Source organism: Balaenoptera physalus, assembly GCF_965194825.1.
Source record: "Balaenoptera physalus genome assembly, chromosome: 2".
Taxonomy (NCBI): domain Eukaryota; kingdom Metazoa; phylum Chordata; class Mammalia; order Artiodactyla; family Balaenopteridae; genus Balaenoptera; species Balaenoptera physalus.
In genome coordinates, this window is record NC_138883.1 from 45,201,280 (window position 1) to 45,216,722 (window position 15,443).

A 15,443-nucleotide genomic window follows, 5' to 3' on the forward strand; every position below is an offset into this window, starting at 1 on the left:
TGTGTTTTCATTGTCATTTGTTTCTAGGTATTTTTTGATTTCCTCTTTGAATGCTTCAGTGATCACCTGGTTATTTAGTAGCGTACTCTTTAGCCTCCATGTGTTTGTATTTTTTACAGTTTTTTTCCCTGTAATTGATATCTAGTCTCATAGTGTTGTGGTCGGAAAAGATAGTTGATACAATTTCAATTTTCTTAAATTTACCAAGGCTTGATTTGTGACCCAAGATATGATCTATCCTGGAGAATGTTTCATGGGCACTTGAGAAGAAAGTGTAATCTGCTGTTTTTGGATGGAATGTCCTATAAATATCAATTAAGTCCATCTTCTTTAATGTGTCATTTAAAGCTTGTGTTTCCTTATTTATTTTCATTTTGGATGATCTGTCCATTGGTGAAAGTGGGGTGTTAAAGTCCCCTACTATGATTGTGTTACTGTCGATTTCCCCATTCTTGGCTGTTACCATTTGCATTATGTATTGAGGTGCTCCTATGTTGGGTGCATAAATATTTACAATTGTTATATCTTCTTCTTGGATTGATCCCTTGATCATTATGGAGTGTTCTTCTTTGTCTCTTGTAATAGTCTATTTTAAAGTCTATTTTGTCTCATATGAGAATTGTTACTCCAGCTCTCTTTTGATTTCCATTTGCATGGAATACCTTTTTCCATCCCCTCACTTTTAGTCTATATGTGTCCGGAGGTCTGAAGTGGGTCTCCTGTAGGCAGCATATATATGGGTCTTATTCTTGTATCCATTCAGCCAGTCTATGTCTTTTGGTTGGAACATTTAATCCATTTACATTTAAGGTAGTTATCAATATGTATGTTCCTATTACCATTTTCTTAATTGTTTTGTGTTTGTTATTGTAGGTCTTTTCCTTCTTTTGTGTTTCCTGCCTAGAGAAGTTCCTTTAGCATTTGTCGTAAAGCTGGTTTGGTGGTGCTGAATTCGCTTAGCTTTTGCTTGTCCATAAAGGTTTTAATTTCTCCGTCGAATACGAATGAGCTCCCTGCTGGGTAGAGTAATCTTGGTTGTAGGTTTCTCCCTTTCATCACTTTAAATATGTCCTGCCACTCCCTTCTGGCTCGCTGAGCTTCTGCTGAGAAATCAGCTGTTAACCTTATGAGGATTCCCTTGTATGTCATTTGTTGCTTTTCCCTTGCTGTTTTTAATATTTTTTTCTTTGTATTTAATTTTTGATAGTTTCATTAATATGTGTCTTGGCATGTTTCTCCTTGGATTTATCCTGTATGGGACTCTCTGTGTTTCCTGGACTTGACTATTTCCTTTCCCATATTAGGGAAGGTTTCAACTATAATCTCTTCAAATATTTTCTCAGTCCCTTTCTTTTTTTCTTCTTCTGGGACCCCTTTAATTCGAATGTTGGTCCGTTTAATATTGTCCCAGAGGTCTCTGAGACTGTCCTCAATTCTTTTCATTCTTTTTTCTTTATTCTGCTCTGTGGTAGTTATTTCCACTATTTTATCTTCCAGGTCACTTACCCGTTTTTCTGCCTCAGTTATTCTGCTATTGATTCCTTCTAGAGAATTTTTAATTTCATTTATTGTGTTGTTCATCATTGTTTGTTTGCTCTTTAGTTCTTCTAGGTCCTTGTTAAACGTTTCTTGTATTTTCTCCATTCTATTTCCAAGATTTTGGATCATCTTTACTATCATTACTGAGAATTCTTTTTCAGGTAGACTGCCTATTTCCTCTTCATTTGTTTGGTCTGGTGGGTTTTTACCTTTCTCCTTCATCTGCTGTGTATTTCTCTGTCTCCTCATTTCACTTAACTTACTGTGTTTGGGGTCTCCTTTTCACAGGCTGCAGGTTTGTAGTTCCCGTTGTTTCTGGTGTCTGCCCCCAGTGGGTAAGGTTGGTTCAGTGGGTTGTGTAGGTTTTCTGGTGGAGGCGACTGGTGCCTGTGTTCTGGTGGATGGGGCTGGATCCTGTCTTTCTGGTGGGCAGGACCACGTCTGGTGGTGTGTTTTGGGGTGTCTGTGAACTTATTATGACTTTAGGCAGCCTCTCTGCTAATGGGTGGGGTTGTGTTCCTGTCTTGCTAGTTGTTTGGCATAGGGTGTCCAGCACTGTAGCTTGCTGGTCGTTGAGTGGAGCTGGTCTTAGTGTTGAGATGGAGATCTCTGGGAGAGCTTTCACTGTTTGATATTACATGGGGCCAGGAGGTCTCTGGTGGACCAATATCCTAAACTTGGCTCTCCCACCTCAGAGCCTCAGATCTGACACCCGGCTGGAGCATGAAGACCCTGTCAGCCACACGGCTCAGAGGAAAAGGGAGAAAAAGAAAGGAAGAGAGAGAGAGAAGGAGGGAGAAAGGGAGGAAGAAAATAAGGAAGGAAGGAAGAAAGAAAGAAAAAATAATAAAATAATATAAAGTTATTTAAATAACTTTAAATAATGTAATTAAAATAAAAATTAGAAAAAATTATTAAAAAATAAAAACGTAATTTTGAGAAAAAGAAAGAAAGAAAGAAGAGAGCAACCAAACCAAAACACAAATCCAACAATGACAGTAAGTGCTAAAAAGTAAAAGAAAAGAAAAAAAAAAAAAGCAGACAGACAGAACCCTAGGACAAACGGTAATACCAAAGCTATACAGACAAAATCACACAAAGAAGCATACACATACACACTCACAAAGAGAAAAAGGAAAAAATATATATATATATAAAAAGGAAGAGAGCAACCAAATCAATAAACAAATCTATCAATGATAATAAGCTCTAAATACTAAACTAAGATAAACATAAAACCAGAAACAAATTAGATGCAGAAAGCAAACCCCAAGTCTACAGTTGCTCCAAAAGTCCACCACCTCAATTTTGGGATGATTCGTTGTCTATTCTGGTATTCCAGAGATGCAGTGTACATCAAGTTGATTGTGGAGATTTAATCCACTGCTCCTGAGGCTGCTGGGAGAGATTTCCCTTTCTCTTCTTTGTTCGCACAGCTCCCGGGGTTCAGCTTTGGATTTGGCCCTGCCTCTGCGTGTATGTCACCTGAGGGCGTCTGTTCTTCGCTCAGACAGGATGGGGTTAAAGAAGCAGCTGATTCGGGGGCTCTGGCTCAATCAGGCCAGGGGGGAGGGTGGGGTACAGTATGTGGGGCGAGCCTGCGGCAGCAGAGGCCATTGTGACGTTGCAGCAGCCTGAGGCATGCCACGCTTTCTCCCGGGGAAGTTGTCCCTGGACCATGGGACCCTGGCAGTGGTGGGCTGCACAGGCTCCTGGGAGCAGAGGTGTGCACAGTGACCTATGTTGCACACAGGCTTCTTGGTGGCTGCAGCAGCAGCCTTAGCGTTTCATGCCCATCTCTGTTGTCCACACTGATAGCCACGACTCGCGCCCATCTCTGGAGCTCGTTTAGGTGGTGCTCTGAATCCCCTCTCCTCACGCACCCCGAAACAATGGTCTCTTGCCTCTTAGGCAGGTCCAGATTTTTCCCAGACTCCCTCCCGGCTAGCTGTGGCGCACTAGCCCCCTTCAGGCTGTGTTCACGCAGCCAACCCCAGTCCTCTCCCTGGGATCTGACCTCCAAATCCCGAGCCTCAGCTCCCAGACCCCACCCGCCCTGGAGGGTGAGCAGACAAGCCTCTCAGGCTGGTGAGTGCTGGTCGGCACCGATCCTCTGTGTGGGAATCTCTCCACTTTGCCCTCTGCACCCCTGTTGCTGCGCTCTCCTCCGTGGCTCCAAAGCTTCCCCCCACCCCCGTCTCTGCCAGTGAAGGGGCTTCCTAGTGTGTGGAAACTTTTCCTCCTTCACAGCTCCCTCCCAGAGGTGCAGGTCCCGTCCCTATTCTTTTGTCTCTGTTTTTTCTTTTTTCTTTTGCCCTACCCAGGTGCATGGGGAGTTTCTTGCCTTTTGGGAAGTCTGAGGTCTCCTGCCAGAGTTCAGTAGGTGTTCTGTAGGAGTTGTTCCATGTGTAGATGTATTTTTGATATATTTGTGGGGAGGAAGGTGATCTCCACATCTTACTCCTCCGCCATCTTGAAGGTCCCTCCACACCACTTTTTAAATATGTTAGGTCTGAACTCAGTCCTCCCACTTGCTCAGACTTCAGTCCACCTGAGGCAGGGGCCAGTGCCCTTAGAAGTACCAACCCTCAGGCCAAGAGCTAAGTGCTTTACAGGCAGAGCAGGCCCTGGGGGCTTGAAATACATGACCATTCATCATGCCATCCCAGGACTGTCGTCCGGCTCCAGGCAACCAGCTCTTCCACCAGGAAACTTCAGACTAGAGCTTACTGTCTGAGCTGTCTTTGACTAGGCCTGGGACAGCCTTCATCCTAAGTAATATAATTAAGCTATTAAGCAATAATGATGGAGACTGTGCTTATCATAAGGTAATTGTACACTCAGGATGGTTTTAGCAGCAAGGCCTTCCCAGAGGGCCTTCAGTCTCCAGGAAGGAGATTAACTCGTGATAAAAACACTCACTGGGGCCTTCTCTGCTTTGGAAATTTTTTTTTAAATGATAATATTTATCATAGAGAAAGACGATACAATGGGGGGGAGAGGACTTTTGAACAACAATTTCAGATGCTACACATTCAGATTAATGGGCCCTACTAGACTGCCCCACTACCAGTCAATGCCTCATTAACCTGACTCTTCTTACAATAAAAACAGAAATACTCAAGACAAGGGTCTCCTATTGTGGAAAACAGATAAATAAATACCCCAAAAGCTAATCTTGGAGAGGCTCAATATGGGGATGAGGGAAGCAGGGAATTCACCTGGTCTAATTACATAGGCCAGTTTAACGATTTCTCTTTTACTTGCATTTTCTTGAGAATGCTCAGGAAAACATGTCATAGATTTTTCTGTCTGGTTTCAACAAGCTTATTGAGTCATCTGTGCCAATTGCACATCAAAGCATATGCTCTTAGCCTCCTAGGTGGTGTGTGATGTGTGTGTGTGATACCCAGGGCTAGGTGGTTCTCTGATATCTCTGCTCCTCACTTCCAGAGAGGCTTCTCAGTCACAATAAGACGAGAGAAAAGTGACCAGTACAGAAGCTCCAAAATATCCTCTCCCGCACAAAGCCGAAAATTCTCCACAATGGCACAGCAGCATAATGGATGCCAATAGAATATGTTCTATTCTACATGCACCTATTGATACATAATCAAGGAATTCTAGGTACGTAAAACAAAAAATTCAAGTGGAACATCCCAGGGAAGAATTCCTGCCATTTCCCTTTTATTTTGACACCACGCTAGGGATCCTGTGATGTGAGGGTTGGTCATTAGTCTTTTACAGTTATCTCTAAATACCCCCTGGATCCATACATGCCTTTCCACCTTCATAGCCGCCTCCTTCATCCAAGCTATCATAATTTCTCACCTGGACTATTGCAATAGCCTTAAAACCTGTCCTTCTAGCAGCCTCCACATTGCATTCAGAGCAATGTGGTTTTCTTTTTTATTGAGGTGAAATTCACATAACATAAAATTAACCTCTTAAAGTTTACAATACACTGGCATTTAGTGTACATGCACAGTCCTGTGCATGTACCACCTATATCAAGTTCCAAAAGCTCTTCATCATCCCAATAGGAAACTCCATACCCATTAAGCAATCACTCCCCATTCCCGTGCTCTCTCCAATTCCTAGCAACCATGAATCTGATTTTTGTCTCTATGGCTTTACCTATTCTAGGTATTTTGTGTAAATGGAATCATGAAATATTTGTCCTTTTGTGTCTGGCTTCTTTCACTTAGCTTAATGTTTTCAAGATTCATCCATGTTGTAGCAAGCATCAGTACTTCATTCCTGTTCATGACTGAGTAATATTCCATTGTATGTATATACCCTAATTTGTTTACCCATTCATTCACTGATGGACATTTGGGGGTTTCCACTGTGGGCTAGTGTGAAGAGTGCTGCTATGAACATTCTGGTGGTGGCAGAAGTCAATCAAAGCAGCTGGGTGGCATTATGAAAAGAAATTTTAGTTTCTACCTAGTCCTGTGAAGTTTATAGAAGTCTGTCCGGCCTAGAGCTGTTGAGCCCCCACGTTTCAAGGGGGAGAAATGGGGAAAACTTACACCTCTCCAAACCGAGATCTTCCAGCCAAGGCCATTGTCAGCTGTCGCTTCACAGACATTGGAGATTTCCCTTCTCACTCTTCAGGGCTCTCACCAATCAAAAGAACATAAACCAGCCAATAGGACAGGGTCAAACATGGGTCTTTAACCAGATTATGGTTTTTGCTTTCAAGCCTGTCATAATACCTATAAGCTGTATAACAAACCAAAAATGGAGAAAGACCTCTGTTTCAATGGAATTTACCCAGCCTTCTAACTGTATGCCAATGTAATGAACCCTTTTATGCTAATATCAAGCCAGATCAGTTGCAGGCATTTTGTTCATTAAAAGGTATCATTTTTCAACTCTTATCAGCATGTAAATTAGATTGACTCTCTGGCCACCTGCTCCAAAGGCACAAACTCTCAAAATTCAATTAACATAATTTTTATTCTAGTGTGACACTTCTGTTGATGAGGGCTGGATAGAGCCCCTAGCTGAGGACTGGGCTGGGGTTCCTCTAATTTTGGCAGAACCAGAAAAGGCTAGGTTTTCCTAAGGTAAAAGCCACTAGAAATCAAACCTCGGGGACATGAATCAGAGGATGCCAAGTATTTTCTTGCTGGAAGTTCTTCAGAAATTTCTAATGCCAACCCCCTTTTTTGACACATCAGGACACTGAGGCTCCAAGTGCAGAGATGGGAGGGTTCTGATGCAGATGTTCAGTAGCGGCTATCTGAATAGTGAGTGAATACCTGGACTGAATGCCAGAGGCAGCTTCCGACCTAGGTCCAGCTGTAAAATCAGAGAAATGTGTTTTCCATTGTTAAAGGACAGGCCCAAAATAAGAGTCACTTGTGCTAAGCCCCACATCAATAAACCAAGACTTAATATCTAACCTAACTGCAGTTACAACCACCCGCAGGAATGTAGTCTGCCCCGGTCAGTCTGGAATTTTCTGGTCAGCATCAATGAGGTAATCTGCCACATAGCTCCCTTCCATCCCCCATAGGTAGGTTACCTAAGCCTAAAACAGTTCACTCTTTTGCCTCTTCTGCCTATAAAAGGCTTCCATCTTGTACAACTCCTTGGAGCTACTTACTACTTGCCAGATGGGATGCTGCCCGTTCATGAATCATTCATAAAGCCAATTAGATCTCATTCATAAAGCCAATTAGATCTCTAAAATTTACTCAATTGAATTTTTATTTTTTAACACCACCTACTCCTATTTCCTTTTTTTTCACCCTTTTCTTCTCCCTCGTGCCATCACCCCCAGCTACCCAGAAGTCTACACCATGGTGTCCCATCTCTATCTACTCTCTCAAACACTGCCTTAGAACACAAACTTCTCCTTTCCTTCCTTCTCCCTCTTCTATCTATGTTATTGATTGTTTACTTTGATAATCTGATGAATGCAATGAACTCTCTCAGAAAAAAAATGCACCCACACAATTTTGCATTCAATTTTAGAGTTTTCAGACCTCCTGAAGTCTTATCCACCTATCACAACTTAAGAACTCTTGACTTCTGCCTTTTTTTTCTCTAAGCAATCATGGGGGAAAGCAGTCAGAAAATTTAAATTTTGTACTGAAAAGTATTTCCCAACCCAGGTTCCCCACAAAGAAGAGCCTGAGACAAAAGCTTAAAATAGAACACTTCATTGGGAAGTCTGATCCCAGGGAGATGGATGGGGGAGGGGTGAAGGTTGTATTATGGAGTTTGCCACCTGAAGGGGGGAGAGGGCGGCATGAACTGTTCTGGATGGCACAGCCTATGAACCTCGCAGATATGTGAGGAATCCCAAGCTAAGGCATCAGTAACAAAGCTCTGGGGTGGGTGCTGAGAGATGCAGAAGGTGGGCCTGAGGTGAGGCATGGCTTGCTGCACCTGCATGAAACTGGTCTGAGCTCTCCCTGAGTTGGTCCCCACAGCAGTGGCCAAAATAAGACACAGGTGAGGCTAAGAGGATCTAAAGCAATGCTTAAGAGGTATCTGACATAGGAATCTTGGAATTTGTCTAAATCATTTTCCACATTTATCTGATAAACTAACTCACACTTATCTGTCAGGGATTGGTAAGAATTCTGGTTACCCAGAAATGGCATTAAATTTGGAAAAGGCATTAAATTTGTAAATTAAGATATTTTGAGATGAGAAAGAGAGACCACACTCACATAACTTTTACTACAGTATATTGTTACAATATATTGTTCTATCTTATTATTATTGTTAATCTCTTACTTTACCTAATTTATAAATTAAACTTTATCATAGGTATGTATGTAGAGGAAAAAACATAGTACAATATATATAGGGTTTGGTACTGTCCATGGTTTCAGGCATCCACTGGGGGTCTTGGAACGTATTACCCATGGATTAAAGGGAGACTACTGTATATCCATATATATTTCATAAATACTCTGCAACCATGAAAACTGTTCTTATAGATGAATATTTAATGGAAGGGAAAAGCGTGCCCAGAACGTAATAGGGTTCTATAAATATTGGTTAAATGAATAATAGCTACCACATATAATGTATATTACCTGCCAGGCTCTATTTTTGTATATTAACTCATTTAATCCTCAGACCAATGCTATGAGGTAGGTACTAATATTATTCCAATTTTATAGACAAGGAAATTTCATGAAGAGATTAAGGGACATGCTCAAGATCATGCAGCTATTAAGTAGTGGAGGTGAAATTCACACCTGGAAGTCTGAGTCAGAGTTCCTGCTCTTAACCATTATGGATGGGTGGACGGGTGGATGGATGGATGGGTGGGTGGACGGATGGATGTTGATTCTTCTTAGCAACTTATAGTTTTCTGTATAAAACCACACTACAACTGGGCATTTTGTGCTACAGGTATTTCACGAACACATAAAACTCTACAATCACTAGGTTTCATCTTCGATCACAGGAGCATCTCTTTGGAAGTCAATTGTTTCCTCCCATGTAAAGTGAATCTCATTCTCCAGGTGTTAGTAGCTGATTTTTTCTAGTGCTGTAAGAATCCTTTGTCTTTAAAAGAGTAGCATTGGGACTTCCCTGGTGGTGCAGTTGTTAAGAATCCGCCTGCCAATGTAGAGGACACGGGTTCGATCCCCTGGTCCAGGAAGATCCCACATGCTGCAGAGCAACTAAGCCCGTGTGCCGCAACTACTGAAGCCCGCACGCCTAGAGCCTGTGTTCCACAGCAAGAGAAGCCACCTCAATGAGAAGCCCACTCACTGCAAGGAAGAGTAGCCCCTGCTCGCGGCAACTAGAGAAAGCCCACGCACAGCAACAAAGACCCACCTCAGCCAAAAATAAATAAATAAATAAATAAAAATAAAAGAGTGGCATTTTATTCCTAGAGAACAGTGGCTTTTTTATGACATAACCTTGACATTAGCCAAGCCTGAGGGGCATTTTTAACCCTCATTTTAATAACGGAAATGCATTAATGTGGTACGCTAACAAGGGCAGACTCAATTTGGGGCAGCCTGTTCTGTTTCTTGTTATTATCTTTTTCCTTTTCTTTCTACATCATTGTTTACTTCCTTCATTCCCTCCTCCCTCCCTCCCTTCCTTCCTTCTGAAGGTAATTCCTGGAAGGAAAAATGAATTCGAGTTCAGAAAATGTGGCTATTTTTTAAATAAGGAACTTACTACACTCAATACAAATGCCTTTTTCTTTGACAAAGTGCTTTGTACTTCTAAAGTACAACTTTCCTGGGTAATATCTCCTTTGAGCCTAGTGAAAATCCCATGAAATAAAACCAATACTCTATCATTATTTTGCAGATTAGAAGACTGGAGTTGCCATTCTATACTTTCCGCTCAAACAAACAAACAAAACAAACAAAAGAATCCCACTGCCCTGTTTCTTTTCTCCAAAAAGAGGAGAGAGAAACCCATCTGTTGGTGGTCTGTCCTCGGGCTGAAGCATCGTGTAGAAGTACTGTAGCAGCAGCACTGCCCAGAGGAGGTCTGTCCTACTGAGCCAGGTGGGCAGGAGGGCGCGAGGCTGGCGGCTGGCCGTGGAGTCGGCTTCCTCCGGCAGCTTCTTCCTCCAGTTGGTGAGGCTGTCCTGTGTTCATGTCTTTGCTGCACAGTCTCCGGTAAACACACGAAGGTGGTAACCATGCACTGGCTCACACAGAGGCAACGACAGTCCTGAGATGGAGTTGGGGAGGAGGCCAGGGCCGGAGGGGACAGGCGACCCTCAGAGAACTCGCACAGCCGGTGGATGTGCAGCACACAGGCCAGCTGATCGGAGCGAGAGTCGGGAATGTTGGTGATCCTTGCTGCCTTCTTGGCCTACAGATAGGTGACGAAGGCAGATAGGTGACGAGACACTTAGTCTGGCTCACAACGTCCTCTTGGTGATGGCCACAGGGCAGAGCCAATAATCTGTCTCTCCCGTCATCTTTCATTTCAGGCAACCCCTTCCAGATCTGAGGCCTCCAGCTGCATCCTCCGTGGAATTCCTAGGGGCGCCTCCTTCAGAAAGGGGCAGAGACCCATGGACCAGGGCTTTGTTGCCATTCTATACCTTCCACCAATTTGTTTAGAGACAGGATGATGCATTCGTTCAGTTCATTCAACAAACATTTATTCAGTGCCTATTACGGTCCAGACACCATTCTAGTTGCTTTGGATATATCAGTGAACAAAACAGACAAAGATCTCTGAGGCAAAAGAGCTTACATCCCAGAAGGGGAGACACATATTAAACATGAGAAATAAAGTGTATAGTATGTTAGAAGAGGGTGAGGAACACAGAAAATGAAAACAAAGCACAGAGTAAGAGGGACAGGAAGTGCGGTGGCAGGGGTAAATGCGGAGTCAGGAAAGGCCTCATTGAGATGGTGAATTTTGAGCAAAGACTGGAAGAGGCAGAGGGCATGTGAGCCATGCTGCTATCTGGGTGGAGAGTTCCAGGCAGACAGAACAGCTTGGGTAAGAACCCAGTTCTCCTGACATCTGGTACAGAGCCTTTGGCATCTCACCCAGTGTAATCCGACATGGGGAAGGGAAATAGAATAAATGAGCCTTTTGCATAAAATCTATTATGAAGACATTATAATCCAGGCCTCCCAACTGTAATAAACCAAGCACTCTGTGAGGGTACCTATGATTCTCTGGTAAAAGTTTAACAACCAGGACTCCAGAGAGGCTTGTGTGTGTCAATTTCCGTGGTGTAAATACCTTCACTATGGCTGAGTTCAAGCTACCAAAATGAGATCACTGAACTTGGAGTTGGAACTGATGCCAACATACTGATTCTCACCTTCTTCTAGGAAAAAATGCCAAAAATTACCCAGTGTTTCAGGATTTCTCATCACCCACTCGCTCCTTAATATTTCTTTATTCTGAAGTGGAACCTTCTTTCCCCTACCTTTACACCCAGCACCAAAAGTCAAATCAAGAACATCTCTTTTTCTTTCTGCCTTGTAAGAAATTTTCTGGAGAAGGGCCTAAATGGATAAAGAAAAATCCAGGGAGACAGAGATGTAAAACATGGAGTCAAGAGGCAAATGCTGAGATGAGGGGAGAGGAAAACCTAGCTCATAACACACAGTTCAAATGGATGAAACATCAAGAACTTAGTCAGAAGCCTGTGAGCTCCAGCACCAAAAAAAAAAAAAGAGAAAAAAATAATAAAATATACTTGAAAGCAAATGTACTTTTTTTTTTTAATTTATTTATTTTATTTTTATTTTTGGCTGTGTTGGGTCTTCGTTTCTGTGCGAGGGCTTTCTCTAGTTGCGGCGAGCGGGGGCCACTCTTCATCGCGGTGTGTGGGCCTCTCACTATCGCGGCCTCTCTCGTTGCGGAGCACAGGCTCCAGACGCGCAGGCTCAGTAGTTGTGGCTCACGGGCCTAGCTGCTCTGCGGCATGTGGGATCTTCCCGGACCAGGGCTCGAACCCGTGTCCCCTGCATTGGCAGGCAGACTCTCAACCACTGCGCCACCAGGGAAGCCCCAAATGTACTTTTACTTGAGCAAATGAGGTAAATCCATCCAAAACAGAAATCTGAGCACAGCTGTCCCTCCTGAGCTGGTTTTATGCACACACACACACACACACACACACACACACACACACACACACATACACACACACACACATATAAAGAATTTGGGATGGGGTTAGGAAAGGTAGGCCTATTTGAAACTAGGTTTGCAGATTTGTTTTGATCACAGCCTTTCATAGTAACAAAGGCAACCACACTACATGAAGCCACCTGCTGCTCTTGGTTTCTTCAGCAAAATCAACAAGGAACAAAGGATGAGATTAAAGGTCCAATTAAAACAGGCAAGAGGATTTTGAGTCAGCCTGTGCCCCGCCCAAAGAAGCTCTGGGGATGAACAAAGGGGCCAGGGAGAGGAAGCTCAGATGTGCCCTTAACCCATGGGCAGGGGGACTCTGAAATCCTTTGGCTAGACTGTCCCAATCCATTTAGTAGAATAATCCCTTTGTGTTTCATTCAACTTTGTATCCACTAGACAATACTGAATTGAATCTACCTTGGAAGGCTATTGTGGGAAATAGCCATTAAAAGTATTCTTAAGTCTTTGTCTCTGAAATTCCTTTCCAGTTTGGTTCAAAAGGAACCAACTCTGCCAGCCCTCCAGATGCAATACTCAAGGTATTCTTTCTGAGCACTTGGTGGAGAAGGGAGACAAGAAAGATGCTGCAAATGTTTTAGAGGCTTTCTTCCAAAGGGGCACTATTTTCATTTTATGAAACATTTTCTACCTAACTTCCTCATCGAGTTCCTCTGAAGACTGAACTTTAAATAAAACTTACAGCACTTTGAGCTCTGGATGAAAGAAGTTTTGATACGTGCATTATTATTAGTTGCGGTCTTAATGGATATCTACTGTTTTGTCTTCTGAGGAAGGTGCCTTTCACTAAACTCTAAATATGATTAAATGAAAGCTGCTGTCATTTTATGAGCCGTGCCTCCCTGGCCACAGTGATTGTCTAGAGATAGCACCTAACCCAAGTAAGAACGGTCATGGCAACCTGCTCCCGGGGCCATAACGTTAAGAGAATAAGCTCTGAAGCACCATAGTTCAGAAAAGTCTTTAGTAATAAAAGAAGTCTCAGCTACACAGGATGTTTATCTGGAACCAGCCAGGTCTGAGTTCTAGTCCAAATGCACAGAATACTTTTTGTTCACAACTTCAAATCTTCTCCGCCTCACCTCTTATCCATCCACAGCATAGATTTTGAACAGATCATGCAGGTACAACCTGACAGCAGCACCTCTACACAAGCTTCTCACGTCCCACCCTGGGTTTTGCCTGACCAGGAGGCGTAGGCTCAGACAAGAACAACCCAGAAGTGCAGGAGAATTAACAGCCATGGAGCAACACCTGACTACTGGGGAAATAAGCCAACAGAGAGATGCTTCCTCCTTTCCTTCTCCAGGTGGATGCTTCTGACACCTTCAATGGTCCTGTGAGACAGATCACACAGTCACCCCAAGCGGTGGCCACACACAGCTCTGTGACCATGGGGAAGTAACTGAATGTCTCCAGGTCTCTATTACCTTTTCCAAAAATGAGTATGCTATTACTTACCTTGAAGATTTACTTTAAAGATAACTATGTGACACATGGTTAGTATTGTGAATATCAGCTGTAACCCTTTAAAACCCACTTGCCAACAAAAAACAAACATATCCTTCGATCCAATTCTTCCTTAAAATCAAGTGGAATGCCTAGCAGCTCATCCTCACTTTATGTTGCTATTTCAAACTCTTAATGATGATCACATCACATCACATCACTCACACTTTGTCTTTCTCTTGTCTAAATAACTTCAGCTTTTCTCTTCCCCCGAAACTCTCACTTTCCAAGCTCTACGTGACCATGGTAAGTGACATTTTCCCAAAGTCGTCCCACACCTTTAAGAATGTGAGACATGAATTGGGAGATTGGGATTGACATATATACACTAATATGTATAAAATAGATAACTAATAAAAAAATTTTTTAAAAAAGAATGTGAGACAGTATTTAGTGGAAGAACAGAAAAGACTCTGGACAAACAATCAGGAATCCTGGATTTCAGTTTCAGCCTCCGTGACCTTGGGCAAGAGTGTCCACCTCTCAGTTCAGTGTCCCCCAGTGTGAAAGGAGGTGGCCTTGAAGTCACTGCTGAAGCTCCCTCTTGTGCTGACTGACAACACCTGAGCCGGATGTTGCAGGTCGATGCGGTGGTCTCAGGTGTCACGTAGACCTTGGTGCCATCCTTTGCCTTCTCATCTCCATCCTGCCCACTCCCTCATTTCTAACCATGGAGGCCACACCAAAACAATGTCCAACAAGCGATCACACAACTACTATGAATGCATGCAAAAGGGTGTGGAGGAAGACTGTTCAATAACATGATATCGATATCTTAAAACTGATACAGAGTACCGTCTTATTTTTATAAAAGGAAAGGGTGAGCATGTGTATAGAGGGAGAGGTGCATGCATAGAAACGCTTTAAAGTGCATCCACCATGGCAGATGTATGACTGGTATCTTTTCCTTGCGGTTGCTGAATTTTCTAAGTTTCCTACAATTAGCATATATTTGTTTTGGAATAAAATTGAAATAGGATTGCAAATTGAATCTGCTCTGCCCATAGGCCAGGCAGGCAGCCTCTGACCCTGGCCTGAGCCTCCCAAATCCCCAAACATCTCTCTGAGCTGTGGCTCCTTTGTAGCTTTTCCCCCTCAGCCCCAATTCCCACCATTCATCTCACCCCATCTGTGTTGAACAACAAACACAGCAGTGTCCCCCAGAGGCCCCTGTTAACTGCCCATGTATTCTTTTGGAGGAAAGCAGGGGTCCTGAGAGCCTAATCTGGCCTTTCCCATTGGTACACAGGAGCTGGTTTCCTTCTCATATTAGTTCATTCTCACCTCGGATGGCAGTAACAGGTGACTTCAATGGCCTGAGGGTGCTGGGGAAAACTTGGGAGTCATGAACCAGAGAGGGTAGGCCCTCACGGTGGACCACCCAGAACCAGCCTCTGGGTAAAGGGATAAGGAAGGGAGAGAAAAAGGGAGGTCAGGGATGGTGAGAAAGACACATAATCCCAAAAAACACATTAGGAGGGAAAAGCTGCCTCCAAATGAACATAGGGAGAAAAGACTATGAATTCTGGAGTCAAATAGAGTTGGTTCTAATCCCACCTACTAGCAACTCCTTAAGAAGAGTTACTCAACCTCCTTCGATCTTAGCTTCCTTAACAGTAAAATGGCTAGAGAAAAAAACCCATCTTGCTAGGCTATTTTGAAGACTAAAGGAGAAAACGCCTCTGAAGGGCCTACAATAATACCTATCAATAGATAAAGCAGGCCCTCCTACAGAACTCCTACTATTAATAATTTGA

At 43.2% G+C, this 15,443-nt stretch overlaps 2 long non-coding RNA genes across 2 annotated transcripts in view; one reads left to right on the forward strand and one right to left on the reverse strand.

Moving 5' to 3' along the window:
* The window catches only part of LOC309655418, a 155,811-nt gene extending 153,138 nt beyond the window's left edge, over positions 1-2,673 (forward strand). Inside the window, exon 2 of the long non-coding RNA XR_014260834.1 lies at positions 2,559-2,673. This is a non-coding gene — a long non-coding RNA (uncharacterized lncRNA). The remainder of the gene's footprint in view (positions 1-2,558) is intronic.
* The window catches only part of LOC309655384, a 250,606-nt gene that overhangs the window by 146,898 nt on the left and 88,265 nt on the right, over positions 1-15,443 (reverse strand). The window lies entirely within an intron of this gene.